This window comes from Passer domesticus, chromosome Z (genome assembly GCF_036417665.1).
Source record: "Passer domesticus isolate bPasDom1 chromosome Z, bPasDom1.hap1, whole genome shotgun sequence".
NCBI lineage: Eukaryota > Metazoa > Chordata > Aves > Passeriformes > Passeridae > Passer > Passer domesticus.
The window spans coordinates 53,710,822-53,738,005 of NC_087512.1; the positions used below are offsets into that span (position 1 = coordinate 53,710,822).

A 27,184-nucleotide genomic window follows, 5' to 3' on the forward strand; every position below is an offset into this window, starting at 1 on the left:
CTTCCTGACACCTCATTCTAATGACAAATACTGTAATAAGAAACATAAATGGTACAAATTATTTCATTCACTTGGCAAAGATTATGAAAGCAGGAAAAAATGCAAAATTAATCAGTGCTTTTTTTATAATTGTTTTCATTAAGTGTTCTTTAGACATATGATTTAGAATGAGTAAATAACAGACCTAACCTAGCCATTAACTATAATAAAAGAAACTGGTTAGAGATTTTCCTTAAACTGATTATTCCAATTTTTAAATTAAAATCATTAAGCAAGTGGATTACTGTTAAATCATTTTTTGTTCATTCCAGTATAATTTTTTTCTGGTACAGCATGTTGTATTAACGTCCTTCTTTCCAAGAAAAGCTCCACTGGAGCAAGAATCACATTTAACTCAAAAGGACAAAATTGATCAGGATTTATTAATAGGTTTCTGCTAGTGTGCTGCAAGAATGTTCTTTAGTATCCTAAATATTCTAGAGAGCATATTTTTGTTTGTACCTAATCATGTCTTACCCAGTGGTAAAGACTGCACAGAGCAAGTCTTCTTTTTAATAGCAGTGCTATTTTCAACATAATCAATTTGTCAGAGTTGTAACTTTGCTGGCACAGAAGGAAGCAAGCAGAGGATATGCTCTCTTTTAGGCAGCCTCACTGCAGCAGCTGCTGGCACTGAACTGACTGAGAGCTCCTTAACAGTGCAGCTGAGGTTTGCCATAGGCTTACCTCCATCACCTCTTGGACCTTGTTAGCTCCCAGCAATTCCTTTCCTACACAATCCTCAGGCTGAAGAACATGGTTCATACTCCTTTATTCCTGTATCACTAAGCAGTTTTTGAAAAACAGTGTTCCCCCCTCTTCTTGTTACCTTCAAAGGACTTGCATGAGGCTTTCCACCTCGACTGCTACAGTTTTCACTCATTTTGTGTCATAAGACATATACCAAGAATGACAAGGCTGTGGCTATAGATGCATTGATGTCTCTCATACCAGACATATCACACATGATAAATGGAAGAGTGAGTTTTTTTGGATGTTCTACATCTTTTTTTTTTTTTTTCCAAAAGAGGAAGCAAGGAAGAGCTGTAATTTTTCTCACAGGCCTTTTCTGGGGTACAAGTGCACATCCTTCTTACCTACTTCCACCCCTGGTGGAGCAATGGCTATGAAGGATCACAGAGCCACTAAACAATTCTGGTTCAAAGGGAGTTCAGAAGACCTCCAATCCAAGTCCTTGCTCACAGCAGGTCCAACTGGGGTCAGCCTCAGGACTTCACCCAGCTGGGTGTGGAAAAGCTTTGTGTTTTGTAAACTGGCATAGAGATGTCACGTCCTCCCTGCACAGCCTGTGCCTTTGCTTGGTTGCCCTAAAGAAGAAAACAGTTTTTTGTCCCTTTATCCAGTCAGAACCTCTGCTGTTGCTGTTTGTGTTCTTGTTTCTTACCCTCCTGCCATGTACTGTTGGGAAGATCACAGCTCCATCTTATCAATAATATCTTCAGAAGTATTGGCTCTTATTTGGGTCCTCCCCCAAAAAAATTCTCTTCTTGAGGCTGAACAAGCCCAATTTCAGTGCAGGTGATGAGTGTACTTTTGAGGAGAACAGAGTGATTTCCCTCCACTGTGCTGCTCTCAGTACAGTCCTCTGTGTTGGTAGCCTGTATTTCTGCATGTTCTGCCTTCCTGTGTGCAGGAATGTGAATCATTGACTTTCATGAGGTTCCTGTTGGCTGTTTCCTCCACTGGGTACAGGTCTTCATTTGGTGGCAGCTTTGCTGTCCTTTCTCTCCTGAACTCCCCAGACTGTGGGGTAGAATGTCATATAGCCAGGGAAGCTGGCCATTTTTACTACTGCAAATAACAGTGCTTTAAAGAGAAGCTCATAACTCATGTGTTTCTCCACTTGATGAGGACTCATAAACTTGTTCAGAACACAGCATTCCCCCTACAGAATTGCATAAATTCTACGTGCTCCTCTATACACATGACATGGAACCCAGTAAGTCATATTTTTATTAAACTGCACGCATTGCAATTTGGTCAGTAAAATAAACCTCCTCATTTGTCAGTAAGGATTTAATATTGAACATTTCACACTACCATAACCTTATAAAACTGCAAGCTAGAATGTGAGCATAGGGAATAGATATATTTTTTATGGTTATTTATATGAAGTATCTTGTATAAATCAATGAAAGTATTCATGTAATTAAAGAGATTGCAATCTAGCCCTGGAATTATGTTATATGTGCAAAATATTGCATACAATTTTTTTATGGGTGTGTTAAAAGTACTAAAGAAGTAATGTGATATAAACTGTAATCATCCATTCCATTATACGTGAGATGATTTTTATAAAAAATGCTTTGCTTTGTCTATTTAGGGGGTTTGTGTATCTCCAATTTGATAAATTCAGTCTTTTGAAATGAAGAGGCTGGAATTTTGTATGGATTTCAAGTAATTTGCCAAGCAAGCTACTACATTTTCAGGAAAATTAACAATTAAAATATGCATATATATTCAAAAATCCTACTTCACCATGGTTAGCAAAACTCAGTCAGACTGTTTTGAAAAGAAAATATGCATATAAAAAAGCAAATATGTAAAAGTTTTGAAGTACCAGTACCAATATTCTAGATACAAAACCAAAATACAAACAAATAGTAAGCACCTCTCTTTGAAATAGATGCTACAAAAAGTGATGTATAGGTCTTACACTTCCAACTCTTCCTCCTGTTCCTCTCTAACCTCCACTTGTCAGGGTGTCAGGGAGTCCTTCATCCCTCCATCTCCAGAGCAGAGGCTATGTCAGCTCCCCCAGCTTTAGAAGTCCTGCTCCTTAACAGCTGTCTATCCTGCCTTGACCACTGATGATGTCTCTCCTTATCTTTTAATACTCATTTGTCCAAAATTTTAAGGACCTTTTTATTCATTTCTGACCCTCACAGTCCTTAGACAATATTCTTTCTATGCTGCTACCTTTTCCTACTTTTATTGTTTTGCCTGTGTGCTATTACAGCAGCAGTACAATGCAGCCAGTTTCATCATCACCTGGGCACCTGCTGAGTGTTAGCACTGACCAGAATTGTTCTGTGCATCAGGAGTGAAATATTACAACAACCAGCTCAGTCTCAACTAACTCTGACACTTTGGTCAGCAGAGACATGGGACTAGTGACTAAAAACTGTGCATGCACCTGGAGAAAAAGCTGTATGTTCACCTATTCCTGTCATCTCAGAAAACAGGATGACAGAAGGTAATGGAAGGACAAGTGAGGTGACATAGTGCCTCTGTGGGAGTTAGGGAGAGAGATCAAAAGGAGCGTCAGCATTCAGAGGCTGACAGTCTTCAGCCAGACCTTCAACCTGTACAGCATAGCCTGCACCAATCAGCAAAGAACAAATATAGAAAAATTAGATGTATTTTGGGTCTAGATTGAAAAAGCAATACTATTTCTGTTTTTCTAATCTACAAGAAATTCTCAGATTTCCTTATGCAGATTATAGTTGATTGTCTCCCTCCTCTGTGCTACCTTTTCTTCTCCTCTGTTCTAAATTCTCAGTTGGCAGCTTTTCCTCATTTAATCTCTCTCTTACATTTACATTCAAGTTGTATGGATCACAATCACTTTCTCTGGCTTTTTATTTTCTCATGACACCGCTATTATTTTATTGACATGGTGACAAAATATTTGCATCTGTTTTATTTAACATTAATTTCTTTCTAATCTACCACATGACTCTTTTGTCACTTTCTGCATGCATCAAAGGCACTGTTATCAGTTCTGCAAGGTTTTATCTTGCTATCACTCCTGTCTTTCAGAAAAAAAATGGAATTTTATGAAACTTCATGTGAATGTGACCATATAAAAATAAATTGGATTGTTTTGTTCCATTCATGCTTGAGTGTATCTCAGAATTGAATGTATTTTTTGGGAAAAAAAAAATTAATTTCAAAGACTTCAGAGGATTAGGATTTCCATCTCTTTTAATGACAATTTAAGCATTGCCTGCAGTGGAGAAACTAAAGAATGTGTCTAAAGGAATTTAATATGTGAATAAAGTAAAAATATACTGAAATAACTGCAAATAAATTGGAGATAATTGATGAGAACTATTATTTTAGTAAATTAGTGGATAAAAATAATAATGACAGTGAGTTATTTTCAACAATTTCTCTGGCTACCACTTAGCTCCATATTGTTATGAAATATTGCAGGAGGGCATTAAGCATATGGACTCTCATGGCTCTCTTGCAGATATATTGAAAAACCAAAAAGGAATGTACTCCATAACAACAGCTGTACAGGAAACAAAAAGACAGAATATCACAGGCAAATTTGGATGTTCACTGGGACAACAATAAAGATATAACTTCTGACATGTGGTATAAAGACACCAAGACTGCCACAAACAGGAATTCAGATGACAATATAAAAATGACATAGTTATAAATAATAAAAATAATACTTGAAAATTATTATTAAGAGAAATATCTATTTCAAAATGAGAAATTCTGCTATATTTTATTTTTTGAATACTGTGATGTAATAAAAAAATATGACTTTGAGAAAATGATTATGGTTTGCACCCTTCTCTTCAGAGGTAAAAAGACAAATGAAATGGCAACACGCATCTCCACGGGCACAAAGATCATGGGATGAAATCTTGTGCTCTCTCACATCAGGTCCTGCAGATAATGTGCCTCACAGGGTATGAGAGTTGAAAAGCTTCAGGTCTCCTCAGTAAAATCATTCTTCATTTTTCATCAAATTTTACAAGATTTTCTTCACATGTGGGAGATTCTTCTCTTGACTGCTTTAAGGCTCTCTCTATCATTCACTACAGCTCCTTACACTTTTTATGGAGCTAGAAGGAAAAGAAGTATGTGTGTTCAGTTCAAATAGTCTATAAAAGGAAATAGAGTTGTAGGTTTGGTGATGGTGGAATTCATGATTCACCATTTCTTTCATTATTGTCTCCTTCTTTGGAAAGGGACTCCATAAATTTATACTGATTCCAATTATTTTATTCCAATTTATATTATTCCAAATATTTTGGAATCCTGGCTTATATCACCTGCTAGTGAACTGTAATAATCTGCCTTCGATACAGAATATAAATTTCATTTTTAGCACTCTTCTATTTAGCAAAGATTTCCTGAGTACTAAATACTTTTTTCAGTAGGGAGGAATTTAATCCTTGACTGAAATAACCAGTTGCTCAAATGCACAGTGAAAGCAAACAAGAAAAGCAGCTGTAAATGATCAAAAAGAAACGTGTTTATATAAGATAACATTATGTTCCTACCTGTTTCACTGTAATAATAAACCAAATAGACCACAGACCATCTGCATGCATAAAATATTTCCACTTACATGGCATGAGGCTTTGATAGTCCTTAATGAACTCCTTTTTGGTTTGAAATGTAAATATGATCTAACTGCTGTGCTTTCATTTTAAGTTCAGTAGTGCTTTTGTCCTGAACAATTTGAGTTCACTGTCATTTCTGCTCTGTAAAAATTTTGAAAGAAAATTGCTCTTCTGGAATCACAAGTACCCCAGACACAGGAGTTACACCTTTATATGCTGCAGTTGTTTTATGAATGAATCATTATAAGACTTGAGCCTACTCTTGTCATATTTCCTCTACAGGTGCACTACAAAACTACACAAGAAGGTGGTATATTGCTTAGTAATTAATTCAAATTAGGAATGTAAAGGAGATGTCCCTCTTTGTTTAGCAAATTCATTCTCCACAAACCTATCTCTAACCTTTAATCATCATGATTTAACTTTCTAGTACAATGACAGCAAGACAGAGATATATGGTGAGAGGCAAAAAAACCTTTCAACTCACAGGGTCCATTTAATTTTCTGCATGCCTTTTTCTCTTGGCTGATTAATAAAGGACTTGGAACTGGTACACTACCAACCAACATTAAAGAGCAGGTATGTGGAAGTGTGGAAGCCCTCAAGACTTGCACAGGGAAAGTTTCACTATTTTCTTCAGTCTTTCTCTCTGCTATGGAACTGACTGTCAACTCTTCCCCTCAGGGCCAGGAGCAGTTTCCGTTAATGGAAATGCTTTGTTTACTGGATGTTGTAGACATTTCCTGAATATATATTCAGTACTTTTCTTGTTCTAAAAATGGAAAGTGGTTATGACTACTGAGTTGATAGTTATTTTCTAATAGGTAATTTCATCCGAGTTTTGTACAACAGTAATGTGTAGCAGTAGCCTGGGTATGAAATCTAGAAGGAACAATGCTTGTAAGAAACAGTCTTAGTCTGACTAAGAAATGAAAAAAAAAACATGGAAACCTTTTTTTTGGTCTAAGAATTTGCAAAAATCAGTTTCACAAAGCCTGTCTCTCAGCTATGTTTCCTTTGATGTTGTGTTTCAGAAGAACACATGAAAGGTGTGTAAAAAGGAAAAAGGATTTAATCATATTCAGGAAAGTGCTAACAACTGTTTTATCCTTCACAAAGGGACGACAGCCCTCATGCATCTCCATAGCACTGAATTGACTTTAGGCTTGTCAGTAGGAATATTTTGGGCAGACATAACCTTAGTACTACAGATATTCCTTCTGTCTCCAGCAACACTTATTCTTCTTTTCCTTTTTGGCAGTACAAGATTAATTTGAAAGAGTCACTAAACTGTATCCTGTAATCACAAGAAATTGCCACAAAATGGATGAGTAGAAAGTGGAGAGTTCAGCAACCTTTAGACACATGTTTTTATGCGAAAAGATATTTGTTTCTGAAATAATCCTAAAGAACCAATTTTCAGTGGGTAGACACTGGATACATGTGTCAAAATTGGACAAGAATTATAGGCCTGAACACACAAATAAATTCCTACTAAGCAAGCATTCGAACACAAATGTCCACCTAGCATATGATATCATCAGTTACTTATTTTGCAGCTTTTGTTTGTTCGACATACTCTCCTGTTCGCAGACTTCAAGACTGACCGATGCTTCTACCTGACAGTTAAGAATGGTTTATTTGTTATCTGTGCAAGAATATGAACAACAATCATGTCCAGCTATTTCCTCACCCTAGTGAAAGCCAAAAGAATGGGCTTAATTTTTGTTTACATTTTCTTTTGTGACTAGCAACATTTCAGAGGATTTATGAAACCAGATCAGGCAATAAAATCTTTATATAATTTTAGCATTTCTAAAATGTTCAAGTTAATTGTTTTCCTATTTTTATCCACAGTATGCTAAGATCAGTAATACTCTCCACAATGAGCAATATCTTAACTCAAAAGAAGGTCTAATGTCTTTAGTGATTCCCTTCCAATTTAGTTCAGTGCACTGAAGGAAAAATGTCACAGGATTGTACTGTTCTTATGGTTGGGAATTCATGATGGAGGCCTCTGAAAATAATTGTAAGCAAATTTAAAAAGACACACTTTGAAAATGTTTCAGCAGTTAGTGGTATACATTGATTTAGACTCTTCTGAACAAGACTAAAGAGAAATCACCAGTACAGATCTTTCTCTTCAGTTCTCACTAAGCTTGTCAGAAGGACACAGCCACTATGAGATGGGACAACGCATGCAGTTTTGAGGAAGACTATGATGGTGTGAGAGTGCAATGGGAGATGGAGGTCTAATATCAGCTTCTCTAACAGTGACTTAAATTAAAGCTTCATTCAGCAAGTCCAACTTTTGCCAGATTGAGGTGAAATGGAGAAAGTGTAGCAGTCTTCCTGAAGAGCTCTGTGCTCTCTGGGCTGTGGTGAGTTCAAGCAGACTGTGTAAACAGAAAATGGGAGCAGTCAAATGAATCAGACCAAGTATCATCTGCATTTAATCCAGTCCTTTGTCTCAAGCCTACATCCTAGGCTCAGATGTCTAAGGATGAAACAAGGACTAGACAACTGTGCAGAACTGTGCAGCGATAACTCCCAAGAAGAGGTCCTTGCATTCAGCATGTACCAGATGAAGGCAGAACCTTCCTCCAGGGCATGTGGTATTTCTCTCAGGGCATGAGGTTTTTCTCATGCAGAATCAAGTATTTGAGATGCAGGAGGCAAAGGCAAATGTCTCCAAATTTCACATAAATAAACACCAGTCTTGAAATTACTTTTAATAATTGTTATACAATAACAAAAAAATAACACATGACATCTCTGCACCTATCAAGAAAAGGGTTTTTTCCCTGAAAATTTTATCTTACATGACATATATATCATGTGGTAACCATTCTGTGCTGTAAGATCACATATTCTGACCTTTTAAATTGCCAGTAAGAGTCTCTAGATTTTAAGTTCAGGGTATATCATAGCTTTAGACACTTGAGGTCATATTCACCTCCAGAATTATGCTTTTGAAATTCCATGGATTAATTTTGCACAGAGTTAAGAGTGATTTTTACAAAAGTTCACCCAGAGAGAAATTGCTTCATGTTGGATGATAAATTTAAGTCTTTTATTCTTTCTGATAAATCACTACGCTGCCAAAGCATTTGAAAAGTTCACAGCTCTTCTATTTTCAAGGTGCAGCATATTCATAATTCAATCCTTCACTGGACTACAAGGTATCAAAGATTTCAAGGTCATGTTCTAAAATGTTATAAAATTATTCAGGTTATAAAAAGTTTATGAGACTATTTCTGCTCTTATTTTTCAGTGTTTTTTCTGCAAACAAGAAGTAAAAAATTTCACGAGGAAAATATCAGAAATATCTGTGGTCTTATGCCAGTTTACTGTTGACAGAGCAGCCAAAACACTTGAGTGTGAATGGGCATTGCAGAGCCCACACTTGTATACACACTTGTGCATCTGTATTATTCTCTGTATGTACACAGACACACATGTACACAGTCATACACATGTATAAACATGTATAGCTCTGCATCTATATGCACACACCTATGAGTAATAAAAGCATCTGCTAGCATTTTTGTAAAATATTCAGTTTAAACTATTTCTGTCATTAACTGACCTATTAAAAATGAGAAATGAAAGAAGTCTTGGCAGATTATCATTGAAGATCCATGTAGTCATATTCCCCTCAGTTTTTATGGGCTTGCAAGGAATATGTTTTATCAAAAGCATAAATATAAATATACATGCCCAGCTGGCTGTTTTGTATCTTTATTAAAATAGTGTGTGATATTTCCCTAAAGCAACTTTCTTTTCTATCTTAGTTATCATAATATCAGAAGCTAAGGAGGAAAAATGAAGGCATTGCAACATTTTTTAGTACTTCAGTGACACTTGTTAGTCTAATCTTTTTCCAGTCAGATTTTAAAATTGTTACAAGCAAGTTTAATTACCTTAGAAATAAAGTAATTAATTTTCTTTAGAGATGTAACGTTGTGATGCTAAAATACCACAGTGGGTCTATAATATATCTCTAAGAGTCATTCCACAAAGATTACCAGGAGTATTCAAAACACATAAAAAATGAGTTAATGGAGAAATATCTAACACAAAGTAGTCTTCATCACTACTTGGACATAATTCTAATATAATAATTTACAAATAGAATAGCAGAAAAAAATAGAGAGAACACTGTAATTTTTTCTTCTTACGATGCATGGGAAAATATTTTTACACAAAGAGAAAACAGCTAAATTATTCAATAACTCTTCAGAAAATCAGACATTTTGTGGCTGATTACATCTAGTATTTGTGCATTGTTGGATACTGTACTTTCCATAGTCTACAAGAAAAAGGTGTTTGGGGTTTTTTAAGAATTCAAACACATGAGGACTTTATACTCACCCTTATAATACTTGGCAGGCACAGTCATGTGTGTAACTGCACCACACACAGAACCCTTCTGTGTTCCCAACTCATTCTGTGGACCCTGATACAAACAAGTTAGTAATCCAGCTGACAAGATTTCATTACTTTTAACTGCTATGTTTTCTACCTGCTGGAAACAAAATTGGTTATGTCACACGCAGACTATGCCTGGTTGGGAATTAGCCTTGGGGAATTGTAGTGTGTTAAAAATGTGTTGTTCCTTGCTGCAGCAATGTTGTCAATCTGCAGTACATAAAATATCATGTCACTTTTATCACCCAGAATCTGTATTGTTTACCCATTCCAATCACATAATCGCTCACATGTATTGCAAATCCCATTGTTTGAGAATACAGCACTTATCCAAATGGTGCTTCAGAAGCTCCACCATTTGTGTAATCGGACTAATACTTGGTTTGACTGCAAGCCTGAATGATGATGGATATTGATCAACCACTCATGCAACATTACAGTCTTTTTCTCTTTATGCCCAAGGATTTAAAAATATTGAGATTCTCTACTGACAGAGAACACATATACTCAGAAAAAAAGAGAACTGGTTAGTATAGTTTCCACCCCATGACACAGGGGAAGAGGGGACGGAGAACATAGGAAGAGGAAGAGGAAGAGGAAGAGGAAGAGGAAGAGGAAGAGGAAGAGGAAGAGGAAGAGGAAGAGGAAGAGGAAGAGGAAGAGGAAGAGGAAGAGGAAGAGGAAGAGGAAGAGGAAGAGGAAGAGGAAGAGGAATAAAAAGGTGTACATAGCATCATGAAAATGACAGCTGTAGTCCTGAACTTCTCCACTATTTTCTCTCTTCCCTTCTGAGGATATCAGGAGAATCAAAAGCTTTCCATAGATGAGGCGCATCCTGGGGAAAGAGAATAGGAATGTAGGATAGGAAAGACCAGAGCAGATGGAGAAGAGAGATAGAGAGAGCAGAGGAGGGGGTGGGAAAACAGCGGTGCTACAGGCAGGGTTCCTGGAATGAGACTGAGCAGCAGTGAGACAGTAATGTATCATTCCACAATAAATTACATATGTATTTTAAATGCACAAAAAATAGTAGAATGGTAAATAACTACCAATGCCCACTAACATAGCCTATGAATAAGTGGTTAAAAAAAAAAAAGTGGGATTTTTTGTTTTATTTTCATGGGCTTGCAGCCTTTTGTCAAATAAAGTCAGACCTTGAATCAGGCTCTTACAGCAGAACTTCTTAAAAAAGCTCATGGGGAGTTTCAATAGTGTGCTCAGGCAATAGTTTACTCAGGCAGCTACTAGATTTACGAGATTTGCATGTGCAAAATATTTGAGTTCTGTGCACATTAATGGAAAAGTAGTCAGATAGACTGACATTAAAATACATTAGAGAACAGGATCTCCTAGCCAGGCTTTCGGTGTGTCATTAAGCGTACTGCTATGCCAATTATGATTAACAGAAGAAAATAAAAAGAAAATTAGCTTTTAGCAGAAAACCGTTACCCTCAAGTGAGAAATAAGAGATGTGAAGGGAATGGCAAAAAATCTCTGCCTTTCTTATAATTACTACAGAATTAAAACATTAAAATAGACCAAAAGAATTGGATTTTCCACTGTGAAGTAGAAAGAAAAAAACTAGTCATCACTTTCTGTGGTTTATAACAGGAGCACTCACTTATGCTCTTATAGTTTTACATACCTATCTTGCTGGCTATTGAACACAACAGCTGAAGAGTCATAGAATATATCTATCTACACTGGAAGACCACATTTAAATTGATTTTTCCTTTTTGAAACTTCAGTTCTTGTCTAACAGTAGAACTACTTGAAGATGTTTATTATTGTGGTTGGTTTTGATTGCTTTTGTTTTAAAATAACTTTACATGAAAGGTAGGCTTTGTAACATTGTGTTTTCAAAAATTATTAGGTTCCTAACTTTGAATTATACAAGGCTCTTAAAAACATAAGCTATGGACAAATAGTACTTTATTGACTAACCACATATGAGACCTCCATGTTTTATAATGGGTAGGTGGCTGATAAATATGAAAATCTGTTTACAGTGGTTTATCTCTGGATAAATGGACAAATTGCTTTATGACTCTCATGTTGCCCAGTTTTTAGGAATGTGTTTCCAAACACAGTAAGTTGAAAGCTTTTGCTGCCCATGAAAATATAAATGTCCAGCAATTTTTTTAAGCTTTTTCACATGTCAGTCTAGATAGTGTCTGCCCAGTGATTGAGTGCCTTTAGACCCAGCAATAACTCCACAAACAAACAGTGCAGGTGTCCCACTGTGTCTTACAGGTACAGCACTCATAATTCAGTAAGTGTACTTGAATGAATTTTAAGGTCCCTGTGGAGCAGAATGAGAAAAGTTTTGCTGGGAAAGGTTATGTCCCATATTATACTAACTGATACTGCTGGGAAAAAAAACCAAACAAACAAACAAAAAACCAACAGGCTAGCAGACACGCAATCCATTTTTCATAACTAAAAGTGAAACAGCAAGTTCATCTTTAGCCTGGGAACAATTGCTATGGCTCTAAGTGAAATGTTTCAAGCAGCTGTAAAATCTGAAGGGGAAAGAAGAAGGAGGGTGAGGGGTGGGAGGGGGAAGAAAGGAGCTTGCTTACATAAAAGAGCAAATTATTGTTTGCCCCCTTATTATTAAGAGGGGGAAACATTATGATGTGTACTAGTACTTGGAGACAGTGAAGAGAGATGGCTTTGGTAGCAGGGCTCTGACAAGGGTGAGTAATTAGCTGGCAATGGCTTTTGGGATAAATTCTAAGGCATTGTGAAACCAGAGATTTTACATGGTTAGAAATTTTCCACTTAACAGAATATGAATCTTTTCTTTTCTGGACTATATTGTCTCACTGCGTTCAACACACTGCTGTATTCCAGTGGCCCAGGACAATAGCGTTTTCTGTACTATTTTCCTTCCAATTCATGGGCAATAAATTACTGATTAACTTTCCCTCATTAAGAAGATTTTTCTCCACAGTGACACCCAGTGCGCTGTTTTCCTGGAGTAACAGGTAACCAGAGCTTTTTCTACACCAAAATTTTTCTTGTCCCTACAGTTTCAGTTCAGATGGAAATTTTTCAACAAACAACCCTGCTGTTTTCTTCCCAGGACCATCAGTGAAAGTTCATATACTCCACACTCAGCAATGATGTGAGTACGAGGACTGAAGACTTCACTTTGTTAAGCCTCTCAGAGTAAATGTAGATGAGCTTGCTTATCTGGACTCTCCACAATCATGTATTAACACCGTAACGTCATCACTGGTCCACGTATTTTGCATTCCCTGCCACTGTCCATTATGTATTCAACTGTCCATATAGAAAATTGATTCTATGCCAATTTCTATTTTTTAAAAAAATTTCGGTTACACTATTTTCAGTCAAAGCTGTGAAGGCTTCCAAATAGCACTTGTTCTCTTCAGAGTGAATGAAGACAGGAAGACAGGTGTCTTCATTTTCATTCTCCCAAGAGTTCATAGCCTTACCTGAATAGCCATTTAATGTAAGCTTAAATGTTTTGGTTTTTTTCCCCCACAGGAGGTGTAGATAATTGAATTAATAAATAAAATCTCTTGAAATAGTAAAAGATGTTGGAATTAACTCCTTAACAGTATGCTTACGAGCCCTATTTCTGCAACACTTCCTTCTTGGCAAACGACTTACATTCAGCGACAGCTGAGTACAAGTTTATGTTAGTGTCTGGCCATCATATTCTCTACATCACAGAACCTAGGTTTTAGACAGATCTACTGGGCAAGAGAGGGGACAGGGATGGGTATGAAACTATAGGATACTGTCACCCATACCTTGTTTTTATCCCACATACAAAGTTTCAAGTAATATACTTTTGAAAGTGAATATTAAACTTAAAAATCTATACGAAATTGTAAAAATTAATTTAATTCTTATTACTATGAGAAAGTAGTGATGGAAAAAATAATCATTAACCATTTAAAATTGTATATCACCAGATGTCCTCTCTCAACTATTAAGAATCCATTTGGCAGCCTTCCTTAAGTGTAAGTGTATTTATCCTTGTACAAAAGCAATCTCTTTAGGTACTCTGGGCTGTCAAAACATGACAGAAAATGAATGTGCCCTTTTCTGTGCTCTCTTTCCTTTAAATCTGCCTCGTCAAAATAGCAGATACTTATGGACTGGCTTCACTGCTTAATTGCCAATATTCTGGATCACTGTAAATTAAACCCAAAGGCCAGTACAATCTATGGAGCTTCAAGGAGAGTATTTTTTTTATAATGTATGACATATCTGAATATACCGTGTAGTTGCAGAAAGCTTTCTGATGCAATTTCAGATGGCTCTGTATTTAGTGATGAAGTTATAATGATGTAGTACATTAAATACATGTATCTAAATTTCAAAATTTCCCAAAAAAAAAGAACTATCATGTATGAAGATAATAGTGCCCATTGTAATCATATTCTATACAGGAACATGAAAGAGATTAGATTAAAAACGGATTACCACACATATATTTTTTTTCCATTGGATGGATTAAAGAAAAGCAGTACAAATTTTGATAATTTATGCATGCTGTGATTACTATTTACCTTTAACTCAAATGAATCTGTAGCTCTTTCCAACAGAGAACCTGGTCCAAACTGTTCCTTTCACAGTCCAAATCCTGCAGTCAAATGCAATTCTTAGCTTATTTATTTTCAGTTATGTTCACAGATGGAGGAAGAAACTGATGCCCTGACTTTGAGCAGTTTGATGTTCATTTGGAATATGAGAAAAAATTAGTAGTGGCATGATAATGCCAAGACAAGGTTTTAGGATGCTGACAGCTTTTCTGACACACTGGAAACTCTGTAGAGCCAGGACAAAGACTATGCAGCACCACACTCAGTCTTAACTATGTTTTCACCTCAAGTTGTCAGGCAATGCAAGATTAAGTAGAAGAAGTGGCATCCAAAATGAAGAACACATAGGTAATTATGCAAAGTCAAATCACAGTCAACAGTGCTAATACTGCTGTCCTCCAGAGATTGCTGCTTCAACATTGTATACAAAAAGGTTTCACAATAAATTGCCATTCTCCAGGAACCTGCAGGCTGACGCAACACTAGAGGCATTCTACAAACCCACAACAGAGAAAATGACTAAAGCCCCTACTCTAAAATATCTCCCCACAAACGTCTGTTCTAATGGCTCTCACAAATAGTCCCAAAACCAGATTTTCCAAAATATAGAGCAGCATTGAGCCAATGATTACTGACTTCTGTCACCTAATCACAGTGTGCAGCTGCACAGAATAGTGAAATGAATTTGAAGTTTACCCATGCAATAACAATGTTTCCTGGAAGATGTATGCATATTGCTTCAGATCAAATGGAAGCAAACTTCAAGCAAACTTCAAGCAAACTTCAAGCAAACTACTGGTCAGTCTCCATACAGGCAAACTTTACAGCTGCAGCACCAACTGTTTGTACAAAGAAATACAAAAATATAAAGTCTTCTGACAAAATATAATGTATTCCTCCAAAGGAAAGGGCTACACTGATATATTCTGTTGAACAAGGTAGAGAAGTTGTGGCAGCATTGACTAAAGCAATAAAGATCAATAAAAGTGACACTACAATCCAGAATGAATGTGATTTTCTTGTAGAACAGAATGGTTTGCAATAGGCACTATAAAATGTAATTGACAGTTCTGGATATGCATACGTTAAGGGGTAAATTAGGAAAACATTATAGTTACTTTAAATGGCAGTTCCTGTTTCAGTGATAGTTAGAGTAATAATTGCTCAATTCTGATTTTATAAAAATTCATTGTATATTTCAGAAGTTGTAAGAAATAATGAGTATTGTTTTAAGAGAAACAGCAAGTAACAGACAGTGCTGTGGAAATCCTCACTAAAGCTTAGCTGAATTGTTTTGAAAGCATGCCAGTACACATTGATTACATACAAGCTGATTTTTCTACTGTTATTAAATACATTTACTCCTACAATGTTTACTCCTATTATTCCACAATTACCACTGATAAGAATAATACAGTCTGGAGAAGCACAGTTTCACTTAAGCAAATAATTTTCCTGTTTTCTGTCATTATGCTTCTATCATTCTGGCTATTTACCCAAAGGAATATCATAGCTAATTGATGCCATCACAATCTGATGACCTGTTATCTTCAAAGCTTAAATGTATGCATCAGTACAGCAAAGGGCAGAAATCCTTTATTTGAAGGGTTGGCTTTTTGAGAATCTAAAGGCAGACCAAGAGCTGAAAAATAACGATAATTGCTGAAAAGTCATTAGGTGTTATTATGAATGGAAATCTATTTCATTTACTGCAATGGACTAGTAATTTACAGTCTTATTTTACATAAGATAATTTTCATACAAACAGTGAATAATGCTGCAAATGTCTGTAAACCATGATCTTTGGACTATTCTTACTGTCAGTAGAATTTAACTAGTGGGAACTCAAAATGAGAAAGGAGGTAATGAAAGCATTAATTAAAATTATGTTGTTTTCTAAAAAAGTAAATAGGGTGCTTCCTGCATGCATGAGGAATGCATGGGTGGACATAAAAAACAAGCCATAAAGGATCAACCTTTCCACCTAGCTGAACTTCTAATGGGGGTCAGAAGCAGGCAGCAAGAGCAGAGTGTAAGGACAGGGCCATGCAGGGTTATTTCAGCAGTAGCATCCATGTGCTCACAGACCTCCTGGGAACTTTGTACAGACAGAAAGTGCTGTGGAAAATGCCTCAGAGGAAGGAAGAACCTGCAAAATGAAATTGTTTCAGTGTACTTGCTTTGTGCCAGAAAAAGATCATGGTTTGGACTTTGTCAGTCTACTGTCTATAAAACACACAGAGCCTTATTCTCACACTGTGAACAGGTTCATTTCATCAAATGCTTTTTCTCTTTCATGCTTTTGAGGAACAAACGCCTGGCCAGTTTTGGTGTTATTGGTGAATATGACACCTTACTGAAGTGCTTCAGATCCTTGACAGGTTTACCAGGTGTCAGAAGACCAAGGGCTTGTTCACAGATTCTCACAGGTCCTGCTACTTACTCCTTGCATAGGGATGCCCACATAAAAATCCCAATCCTAGGCAAGAGGACATACTTGCCAAGATCACTAATGCAACAGCTCAAACGTAATTCAATATAAAAGTAAGTTTTTGCAGGATGTCTGCAGTATACATTTTCATTATATTACAATTAGCTTTCTGTCAGCCTCTCAAATAGTACTGATATTTTGGCTATGTCACCCTTATGTTTCAGTATTTATTTCAATTAATATGTAGGCCCAGGACAAAATAATGAGGCACTTTCTAGATAAATTTCATGTTCCAAACAGAGGAATAGTCAATATATCTACTTGATAGCATAGTTCAAGGGGAAATGCAGGGGAGCAGAGTTAATCTGTTTTAAATACAAAAATTACCCAATTTTCACCTATACTAAGTCTATGATTTACTATTGCCAACTGCTCTTAGACACATTGTAACCAGGCTTTTATGCTGGTGACTCTGCACTCCATTCATTCTGGACAGCATTCTGCTCTAAAAATACATGCTTCTCATAGGTATGGGGGAAATGAAAGTTTGGGAAGGGAAGAAACTCCTTTACTGCTAGTAACACAGCCAGGTACAACCTGGGTTGGCTTCTTGATCCAGGGGAGGAGGGCAGAATCCAGCTGACATTATGCCCAGGCACCTTGGTGCATGTGGACAGCATAGTTGATTAACACACTGATTAACACACCCAGCAATGGTCTGCAGGGTTGTCTGAGGTAACAGATGCAATCCTGTCCTTCCAAGACATTGCCTTCTGCTGGGAGCAGTTATCAAGGAGGCCAAAAGTGCTTCTTTGAAAGCTCTTGGTTGAAAGCTTCTCTTCTTTTCTAAGTGTGGCCTCACTAAGAGGTATGCATCATGGAGAGTTTACTAATTCACCCATGACAATACATGGAGCATGATGAAAACCAGGTTAGGAGAAAACATCTCAGGCCGTGCTGCCATCTAAGTCCTTCAAATAAATATTTCACAAGATGGTACAGGTCCTCTCTTGTTTACAGCTGCACAATGGCACAGCTTCAGCAGCTTTCCTACCCTACTCTAACCACAGTAGCTTATACACAGCAAATTCTTAAGGAAAAAGAAGGCAGAAAATGTGGGTTTGTATTCTTTAAGGGGGAAAACAGAACAGATCATGGAAACAGAAGGAAACAGTGCAGCTCATTTCAAAATAATATAAGTGCTCTGAAATGGGTTCTGAGCATTTGTCCTGAGCTTATCTGCAATGGGCACCAGTAGGTCTTCCCCTTAGTTTCATCCAGGATCAGAAAAACAATTAGGACCACAGTTTAATATCCAAACTTACCTCAAAATGCTGAAATCCCCACACACATGCTTGTCCCACATTAGGTGTATAACTCTTCTCTCACAGGATTCTATCTCAGTTCACCAACCAGTGCTCCAGTGGTGTTTAATGGATCAGTGACTTTTCTCGGTCACACTGCTTACAGTGCTCTTCTCTGAAAATTGTTAAGAAAGGGTGGTTCATCTCTGAGTTTGATCATGTGGGACGTTGCTGGCCTGGGGTAGCTGTTCAGGGCTGGGGTCATTTTTCTTAATGGCCCAATATACAAGGCCATGAGTTAGATAAAACCAGTTCAGCTGGAAAAGCTCCTGAAAAAAATAGTACTCTCCAGGCTCACACAAATAATTTGAAGAAATGTACAGCTTAGAAAGATGGAGACTTTGCTGAAGAGGCAGACATTGTAATTTGAGGTTAATATATTTCCCAATGTTTCCAGGCTGTTAACATAAAAAATATTTATAAAATATATTTGAAATGTTTTTAAAATGAATGTTGGGAAACCTTGATTATTTACTATATTTGATAATGATAGTGCAATAATTACAATTTTTTTCACTGAAAATTATTAATTATCAAGACCTAGATGAAAAGCAATGTTACGAAATTGAAAAGGCTAAAGGAGCTATACCTTACCTGTGTTATTCTTCTGTCAGCTCTTTTAAAAGTATACCCTAGTGCTTTGTAGGCATTAGAATGTAATTATTGAAATTTTGTACGTCTCAAAATATATTTTCTCAATGTTTCAGAAGAAAATTATAAAAAAATTTGGAAATTTATCTGAAGCAATAAAGTTGTAATGTACTGAGCACAAAACTACTGCTTTGTGAAGAACAAGGTCTGAAAAGCCGATACTGGTTAAGGCTTCATTAAGGTATCAACTGTATAAGATGGAGAAAATAACCACTTTATTGAAAAAGCAGTTGAAAGAGGAGAACAAAATTATCTCTGTTATTGCATGCACACAATTATGTTATGTCATCCATGTATGCAAATAAAATAATAAAATGCAAAGCAAAATGTTGCTTTGGAGAAATCACTGAGGTTTTGCAAAAGTTCAGAGAAACAGATTAGGTGCATGTTACCAGTGGATGTTCAGGTGCTTTCATAAAATTAACATTATATATAAACACAAATCAGTGCTTAAGTGCCAGATGGTTAATGAAGACCAGCCAGGAAACTTCCATAATTCACAATAATGAGTATGGTAATGAGTCTGCATTATAAACTGAACAGCCAAATGATACATAGTGCCTACTTGAAGCAACAAAGCATTTGGAGTGTTTTATATTAACAGAAAATATTGAATTTCAATTAAAAAAAAAAAACAAAGCAGAAAACCCCCAAAGCAAAACAAACAAACAAAAAGAAAAAAAAAAAAAAACCAACACCAAAAACCTGAAAAAACCTCAGCAATAAAAAACCTCCCAAAATCAAAACCAAACCAAACCAAAAACCAGACAAAAAAAAAAAAAAGGCCAAACAAACAAAAAACCCCAACAACAACAAAACCCTCCCCCCAAAAAACAGGGAAGAAAATTCTTAGATACTCAAAGTTTTTTACAAATTTTATAAATAAATATATTCATTAATAGCAAGCTGTAGAAATGAAGTGATGGAAATTTAAACATTAAAATTATTTCCAGTATTTTCTGATTTCATTGGCATTGTTAATGGCAACACAGACTACTACTGCTTTTTTGGGGCTTCATTCTTATAAAAGTTAGATTTGGTACAACTGTGAGAGCAACACATCTAGTACTTTTCTATGATAGTGGAGCAGTTGCAAGATGACACCTGCAGATCATTCCTATAGTTGGAACCAGCCATTCCCACTGTGGCCTTTGCATGGATACACTTTTTAAAAGAAAACAAGTTTTAACTGTTTTCTCTGTTATTGGCAGGACTAGTTTGGAGATCACAGATAGTATCTCAGGCACTTGACTGGGTGGGAGGTGATGCAGTGATTGGATAAGAAAGTCCTGTGGTTCTAGGGGAAAGGTTGTAAAGGTGCTTCCATGTCTTCCATTCCTCGTTGGTCTCTGGTGGGAACTCTGCTCTCCAGCTGTCAGAATACAGGTCCACATCCACAGACATGGCTTTTGTTCTCAGACCACACCTGAACAGCTGCTTTAATCCTTACAGGAAATTCTTACATCTTGATCTGGTTTTATCCCCTTCAGACAGCTTTGCAGCCTTCTGAAACACTCATGTGATCTCACACATCTATTTGGCTTTTCCTTCTGAGTAACCTTCAGAGAAGAAAATCTGCAAAAAAAACCCAAAGGCTTCCTATTTCTTTCCTCATTGTCTTCCAGATTTGAACATCTGTTTTACCAATGCTCCCTTCCACATTTCTGGCTAGTTGTTCATGGGAGGTTACCTCTTTAACAAGAGATTAATCACAAGATTGTGGCATTTTCATCATCCTACATTAATATGTTAATAAACAGCATACCTATACTGCTTCTAGTTCTAATGTAATTAAATTTAAAGCATTTATTCATAAAATAGCTAAAATTAGTTAAAATGTCATTAAAAATACTGAACAAAGTTTCTATTTGAGCATCAAAATGGGACTTAAGTATAAAATTTTCAGTGGATTCATTAACCCCTTTATCAGTTACTGAAATTCTTACTTTTTCACTAGAATTATTGCCTTACATATTGTCGATCTTTTACAGCAATTACTGTTTGTGTAATTTATCATAAGTTTCATTCTGATAACTTGTAAACATTCCTTACCCTCGTACAGTCTCCATTCATCTGGAGCCTGCTGATTTTTCTGGTGTCTGGGCTGGTGAGAAATATGCTTGACACCATTTCGCTAGGAGTCAGCTTGAAAATGAAAATGAAAACAGAATAGTGGCACTCTGCTTCTTCCAACAGCTCTACAATCTGCCTCCTTTTTCTATCCTATGTCCTCCTTCCTACCCTTCTCAAACACATGGCATGACAGTGCATTGTTAATAGAAAGAAGTGTGTAAGGTGTCTATACAACAATTCTACACCTCTGCAAATTGGGTCTTTCCAGAAACAGAATTCAATATTCTCTTTGGGTTTCTCTCAAGGAGGGTATCCAGCAGGGTGCAAAGACATTGTTTTCTTAGCCTCGTGCCTTGGATTAGATCCCTAGACAAAACTCTACTTGTGCTAAATACATGTCAAAGCAAAACCAGGCAAAATGACTGGCACTGTACAACATATATGCTTCAGACACACAGCATTTGTACTTCCTCCTTCCCTTTAACCATTATTATTATGTATTCATTTTTCTGTCTGCGTCATTAATCCTTATGTTAGATTTGGTATCATATTTCAGTCATTTCTGTACATTATTTTATGCTGTTTGGATTTGCTTGTTCTGCACAGCATGTCTTCCATCAACCAGTTTGTTTATCTTTTGTTTCAAGCCATGTGATTTCCCCGGATTCCTTTCTGGATGTTGGTTGCTTTGTTGTTTCTCAGCATTTCTATATGTGTCATTTTATTTTGGCTTTTGACTCTCTTGTTCAGGTTTGGTGTATATTTCATGAGTATTTTATCACAGTATGTTCATAATTTTAATGCAATTATGCTATTATTTTATTTACTTTTAATCTAGGTGTATCAAAGAAATTTTTAGTATTAGCAATAGGAATTCAAACATTATATGATAGGAAGATGATATTATTCCACGAGTGTTAGCAGATTTTGAAGATGCTTTTTCAGTATCTTACATATACAAACAAGATAAATAAAATTTGATGATTAATAGATTCCTATGTAAGTGAAAGAAAAATACTAATCTTCTGTGGGAGGAATAAGGACTGATTACGAGCAAGATAGAAATCTTTGGGAGAAACCTGAGAAATGTTTAAAATTTCTGACAGTAGAAACCAGCAAGATTTTGACAGCTGCCTAAAAAAGGGATCAAATAAGAAGGATAACACATTACTGACTTAAATAGTCTGAAAATAATTCAGATAGAAATCTTTATCATAAATACTGTTGGGTTGGCTTTGCTTTCTGCATTTACTGAATATCTGTAACTCTCTTGTTTTTTTTCATTCAATTTTTTCTCCCCTCCTCTCCTTTTTCTCCTGAACATTTCTCTTTTTTCATTTCACTTATTTGTATTGATTGTTATCAGAATTAAAATAATCTGCTTGTATTTTATTCCTTTGTGGTTTTACTACAAGGAGAAACCAAAAATAACAGAGTCTTCAACCACAGGATCTAAGACAATAACTGGTTTTAAACTGCCAGCATACATATGGTGTTTTCTATCATGCGTATATTTGTCCATATAAATGGAATGATAATTTGTTGCATTCTGATTTGAATATAGGAAAAAATTAATATTTTTATTATTAATTAAAATAATTAATAGTGCTTCTACTCTTGCTACTATGTATGTGTAATAAGCTTGTGGGTCTCAGTAGTACCAAACACCATACAGATGTAAAACAAAGGTATTGCCTATGTTTTGAAGAATTTGTAATGTGCTATTTTAATTCAGGTAGATGTATTCCACTAAAAAGTTACACAAAGTTCATATGCTCAAGCTAATATATAAATAAATAATTTTTATACTTATCCACTCCAGAAATACAATTTTAAAAGGGAAATTCAATGAAATTTATTATCTCTAAATGGGATTTTAGTCTCTCAGTGGGATTTAGGCTATCTTGAAATTGAACCTTTGTGATTATAAAATTGTATTTTATTAAATGTCTCACAGTTAAGAATCTAAAAGAATTTGTCAGTATTGCTTTTCAATGTTAGTTGTATAGCCAACTTTCTTTACTTTAGAAAAGGCCAGGATTAGCTATTTCTTGTTTAATGCTTTCCTGAATATTTTGACACACTTTGATTGAATACACATGATTTTTCTTTACTTTCCAGGGATTTTATCTTAGACTTGTGTCTGTGAGAATAGATCAGTACAACTACCTATATAGACACTGTAATTTTTTGCAGAGCATTAGCTACTGTATATATAATTTAAAACATTTTCAATTAATTGTGAAGGACAGGGAAAAATTAAACATGCATTCAGAATACAGATGCTTTTTTATGTGTAATATGTGAAGGAAGAAAGCAGGGAAAAGAGATTGTGTTCTGCCTTATCATGATTAGATAAAAAGCAGGAATAATTACCAGCTCAGTGGGTATGCTGGTACAAAGGAAGAAACACTCATCAAGCAGTTGTTTCTTCAGCTTCAGCAGATTGTGCACATAAACACACACACCCCCCTTGGTGAGTTTTGCCATCCTGTAAAATCTAATGAATTACCTCCATGGCACATTTTGATGAATATTGTTTTATATTACCAGTTGATGTTATTTCAGTTTTTGTAATGTCTAAGACATTATAATGGCTCCAATTCAAATTAAGGACAACAAGGTACATGTGGAAATGATGAGGGCATTTTCCCAAGTCTTTCCAGATTAGGCTTGTTAGCAGCATGAAATGCAATGAAGACTCATTGAATAATACTTAAAAAACTAAGTCTAAAATGTAGACCAGTATGGATAAACCCTAGTGAAACAAAGCTTTGTTTTCCCCACTTGCTATTCTGAAGTTTGTTGAAATAAGAGATTAGTTCTTTTTCAAGTGGTTATTCAAGTAAATTTCAGAACAGATCAGGGAGTTCTGTAAACCTGATACAGAGTAAATACATTAATAATACACAGTATGCTTTTTTATTTGAAATTGCTTAATGTACTTAACATTCTTTGCCAAAATGCCCTGAAGTGAGTCATATACATTGCTCACAGTAAGAAGAAGAGGGACCTTTGGAAAAAAAGGTTACACAAATACAGACTTGGTACCCAAAACAGGAATGGTGAGAGCAACGCAAAAGATCACATACAGAATCAGGCTCGTCAAGTCAGACGGTTTATGGGCCACAGTTCTGCTGGAAATGTTTGTCAGGAGTTAGGTAAATGTTGCGCAGACTTCTAAGTCTGAGTTTACCAACATACAAAGTTCTCTGTCTCTCATAACAGCATCATTTCTGAGGTTTTAAGTATCTATCATTCCTGCTTAGGTAGTATGTATCACTAATCTTAAGATAAGGATTGGGCACTTAGAGAAATTAACAATGGAGATATATAGATATATAAGCAAGTACCAGAGATGAGGAATAAGAATATTTTTAGAAGCATCCTTCTTCTAATCATTAGCAATAGGCCTAGAGCTATAGATTCAAGGATACTGTCAGCAGAGAAGAAATGCTTACTGAAACTCAAGGTTTGTGCTAGCTTGGTACAAAAAGCAGGCTTAGATGATGTTTGCCTCACATTTTACATTCTTTGTCTCTTAAATAAATGCTTTTTTTCTCTTTAGAGTAGTAGACGTAATATAAATCACAGACTACACATACCTTCTTTTCTTTTATTTTTTAGCTTCATAAAGTCTTTCTCTTCCTATAATGATTTGAGGAACAAAACTATTTGCTCACTATATGGTGTTACACACAGTTAATAGACTATCCATGCTTCTTTCAGTGAAATATCCAATTGATGAACTTAATTCCTTTCTCATTGCTACCAAATTTAAACCCATGTTTAAACTCATGGGAGTACTATATGACATTTTACTGCTACTCTGGTTTGTTCTTCTCAATGATGCATGCCCCATAATTGGATTGAAACAGATCTTGAAAGTTAGAAACATGTAGTATTTGTTGTAAGGAAACACCCATCAGTTGATTGTTTCAAGATTCTAATTTGTATTTAAGAAAAGGACATGTAAGGTAGGAAACACAGATGTGTTCAATGCATAAGACAATAATCCACAAGCAGATGAGGAAAGTAGAAAATTTTCCCAAGCGAGAAATTATGATCTGTCATCTACTGACTCACCTAATCTATGCAAATTTGCAATGTGCTTGGCAGAGAGTAAATGTGGTATCATTAAAGATGGATGTTCCATGTAGACATAAAGCAATGTTTATCCAGATGCTGCAAAGCCATCTTAATTTGTGGCTCCTTTAGACCAAGAACAAAACAAATGGCCTGCAACCATAGCTACTAGTTCAAATGTCAAATTTCTCTTTTAAATGGACTGTGGAGGCAGCAGCAGCTGACAGGCAGTCCAAGTGTAGAGGATAAGTGAGTAATGGAAATTCCAGGAAAGAGCCTGTGCAACAATTGAGGAAAGCCAAAGGTGAAAAGAAATGCTTCAGTCACTTTTGTGTGAATGTTTGTGAGTATTGCACTGAGCAGTGCATAGTCAGTTCTATTTCTGTTGTCTTCCTCACTGTCTGTCAGAAGACACAATTCTTTTTTCAGTCTTTATTACTGGAAATGCAAACAACAGCTATAACACAACATCAAGTAAAAACCTACCCTACTCAGCAAAAATGTATCCAGGGATTCTCATTTGCTGCCTCTAAGTGCGTGGAAATTCTGCTGTCTGCCAAGGTAAAGCATAAGGCTGGAAGGATCCTTCACATATGGTGATCCTGCAAGAACACAGGGCTCCACAAGTCAGCACCAGTACCTGGCAGGCTTACTGGACTAGGTAACAAAATACAAAATTTTGACTAGGTTTCGCATTTTTCCTTTTTTATACTATTTTTGAGTGGGACAATACGAATGGACTTATCTGACCATCCTAATGCTTTGGAGGGTCATTCCTTTTTTTGTCACTCACATTTGAGCAAGAAAGTGAAGATTTATTTAATATTATTTTCTCTCTCTCTCTCTTGTTTCTTTTTTTCTTCTTTTTGTTTTAACATAAGAGAAGCTAAATGAGAGAGCAGAGGAAAATTCCAAGAACAGGACAGTTAATCTACAGCACATCATACTTTTAAGTTAAGTTCCTTGTTTAACATGAGTTTTAACCATTTTCATGCTGACATCTGGGGTGCTGAATAAGCTTGTTTGGGATACAGGCTAGCATTTGCATGTGTATGTTCTTATGTGTAATTTACATAGGGGTTTTTTTGAGATATGTCAAAATTTACATCACTTTTTCTAAAGTGCTTGCAGTATACCAGATGGAATAACTGTTTTCCTTTTCTGAAGGATTCTTTTAAACCAAGATCCAGCGCAGTACTGTATAATTACAGAGAAAAGAAAGAAGCAAGACATAAAGGAGCAACATTAAATACTATTTTGTCAGAATTCTTAGGTGACATTTGACCTCTGTGAAGAGTTACTGCTTATCTTCTCTCTGGAATAAAACCTCTTTTATCCATATTCCCTGTTGTATTCTAACAAAGACAAATGTTATAAATGCAAAGTTAAATGCATATAAATGAATTAAAATTTGAAATGGTTCTTTTTCACTGAAACTACAGTGTTCTGACAGTAGTATCACCTTGTGCTTTGTGTTTCAAAAGAAAGCACAAGTATTCCTGCAGCAGTGACTTAGGGAGAAAAAAAATTATTCCATATAAATCTCCTTTAAGAGAATAGTTTAGTGTTCCATAGCCTACTTTAAACACTATTCCTGATGGGAAAATTAGCCATATGAAATTTGGGTTTAGTCAACTGTTTCAGATATCTGAGATGGCTCATACAAAACTTGCCATGGCACCTCTGTAACACCTCACCTTTGCTTCAACACTCCCATCACCTTTTCAATATAGCAAGGTTACAAATTCAGTTTGTTTACTGACACTCTTTTTTTTTTTTTTTCATTTTCAACACTTTCAATTTGGTTACATATCATAAATATCTGAAAATCTACTTCACAACCTATCTATGAGCTGATGGGTCTGGCTAGATGGTATAAAAGAAATCTAATCTGAGAGACAGGTAACTCTCCAAGTTTCATTCCTAGAGATGGTTGATTCCTAGAGTTTGTTGATTTGATGACAGACTGGCATGATAAACAGACATAAATAAAATTAACAATGGAGTCTTCCACCTTGGGGCACTATCTGATCTTCCCGCAGCTCTGTGTGAAAGCAGTCAAAATTCTAAACAACAACAACAACAATAATAATTTACCCATATCTTCTGAAGGCCTAAATAGTACATATCCAGTTATGCACACTTGTTTTGGCCAGGTTTTAATATTTTGAGATTTGTATAATGCTCATGAAA

General features: G+C 35.9%; 2 long non-coding RNA genes across 3 annotated transcripts in view; one reads left to right on the plus strand and one right to left on the minus strand.

Moving 5' to 3' along the window:
- Positions 1-10,650, plus strand: part of LOC135290894 (uncharacterized) — a 26,396-nt gene extending 15,746 nt beyond the window's left edge. The window contains exon 4 of one of the 2 annotated variants that reach the window (XR_010353725.1): positions 10,359-10,650. This is a non-coding gene — a long non-coding RNA (uncharacterized LOC135290894). Of the gene's footprint in view, positions 1-4,258; positions 4,438-10,358 lie in introns of those variants that run through there. The other variant, XR_010353727.1, reaches the window with a different exon arrangement.
- The window catches only part of LOC135290895 (uncharacterized), a 27,194-nt gene continuing 4,556 nt past the window's right edge, over positions 4,547-27,184 (minus strand). Inside the window, exons 2-4 of the long non-coding RNA XR_010353728.1 lie at positions 25,478-25,593; positions 18,143-18,296; positions 4,547-4,868 (exon numbers count right to left, since the gene is read on the minus strand). This is a non-coding gene — a long non-coding RNA (uncharacterized LOC135290895). The remainder of the gene's footprint in view (positions 4,869-18,142; positions 18,297-25,477; positions 25,594-27,184) is intronic.